The following is a 2,124-nucleotide window of genomic DNA, read 5'->3' on the forward strand; positions in this document are numbered from 1 at the left end:
AAGGGTGGGAAGGGCTGTTGCAGCCTCACACTGAGGGCTCTGCAGTTTTAGATACACCTCAAGCGAAACAGCCATTCTCCAGATATCTTAGAGAAAAAGAAAACAAAACCCCCCAAAGCCAGCAACAAAACAGCAGTTGAGTTTCAGAAGCCCTACCCAGCACTCACTGCCAAAGGCTGTTGGGAAGTGTCAGTCTCCATCCTCCTCCCAAAGCACCACCAGGAGCTGGCAGAGGCAGCTGGGGTTGTGCAGCCTCCCCACCCAGCCTGAGCGGGGCTGGGCACCCCACTGAACAAAGAACAACATGACACTTCTTCACTTCACTTTAGCCAAACATTGCAGCAGCTTGTCTCTTCCCTCACTCATCTTGCAATACTTTGTCATCATAAATTGACTCTGGTTTATATTAACTGAAACCTTCTCTTGTTTAATACCTGCTTTGAATAATGTTGCCAATAAGCATCAGTTCAGAGTAGAGTTATACCCACAGACCATGTGGAGCACTGGGATGAGTTTCCCAGAACACGAACCCAAGTTTACCAAGTAAGAACATGAAAAACCCAAAGAACTGATTCACATCATCCGACTCACACACGGCAGATACACGAGGGCAGTGGGAATCCAACAACATAAACCACAGGCAGACATTGCAATGCTCATGGATATGGAAGAAAAACACGGACTGCAATGTCTCAAGAGGACAGAGAACTTGAAAGGACTGCAGGATCAAATTTAAAAATTCACCACATCCTAAATTGCACCTGGTGGGACACAGGAGATGCTTCCAGGGGATCAGCTGCTGCCACTGGCTTGCACAGGATTTGGGAGCAGGGACGAGTGAGTTAAGCCTTCAAGACACCTTGATTTTCCAAGAGACACATTGTTCCCTGCAAACTTCCCACTGGGGAAAAAACCTCTAAAGATAGACTCGTGGGATGTGCAGAAACACCTGTCTCCTTTTCCAAATGCCTTCCCAGATTGTCCCAGCTTACATCCCAACCTCCTCCTGTACAGTCCAATACCTGGCTTTTGGGCCAAAACAGGCAGGGAAGGAAAATAGGGGAAGCTCAAAAATGTTCAAGCTTTAAAAAAAAAAAAACAAAACCACAAACCTACTGTTTTTCTTCTTTAAAATAAAGCTTTGGCATTGTTTAAAGAAAAAAGTTGTATTGATAAATATTAATAGAGAAAATTACTAAACAGAAAGGTAAAATAGCACCAACATGAAACATAATTTTTGAGTTTCAGGACAGGTATTTCTCTTCAGCTCAGAACTTTCCCTGGTTTTGGTCAGGGGACAAGAAAATCCCCAGCAGACCAAGACCTGCTTTGTGAAGGGGCAGTGAGAAGGGGGATCTTTACTGGGCAGGCAAATTAAACAGCTGAAAACCAGTTACCATGGTTTGTTCTTAGTAGAAGGTGACAGCTGCAAGAGCAGGGATAACTCACCCAGGGACACCGGGAGCGTGCCACAGGGATGTCTGCGAGCACCTTCAAGGCCAGGCTTCATCTCACGCCAAGAAGGAAAAGCCACCAGCTGCTTCCCCACCGGCTGCCCCACGCCCTGGGCGCGTGGGGACTTCGCTTTCCCCCTGCACTTGATATGTCTGAAAAACTGGGAATTCTCCACCCCTGGCGAGAACTGGACCCCGTTGCTCTCCAAGCAAGGAGAAATCCCGTGTTCTCCAGAGAGGGCCGGTGGTGCCGCGTGTCGGTGGGGACACAGCGTGGCAGCCCCTCGGGTGGGGACACGGGGACATGGGGACACGGGGACACGGGACACGCGTGGCAGCCCCGCGGGTGGGGACACGGGGACACGGGGACATGGGGACATGGGGACACGGGGACACAGGGACACGGGGACACGGGACACGCGTGGCAGCCCCGCGGGTGGGGACATGGGGACACGGGGACATGGGGACACAGGGACACGGGGACACAGGGACACAAGGACATGGGGACACGGGGACATGGGGACACGGGGACATGGGGACACAGGGACACGGGGACATGGGGACACGGGGACACGGGGACATGGGGACACGGGGACACAAGGACATGGGGACACGGGGACACGGGGACATGGGGACACGGGGACACGGGGACACAAGGACATGGGGACAC

The sequence above is a fragment of the Corvus kubaryi genome, unplaced genomic scaffold, assembly GCF_017639235.1.
Source record: "Corvus kubaryi isolate FWS band 111438036 unplaced genomic scaffold, C.kubaryi_AGA036_p1.0 134, whole genome shotgun sequence".
NCBI lineage: Eukaryota > Metazoa > Chordata > Aves > Passeriformes > Corvidae > Corvus > Corvus kubaryi.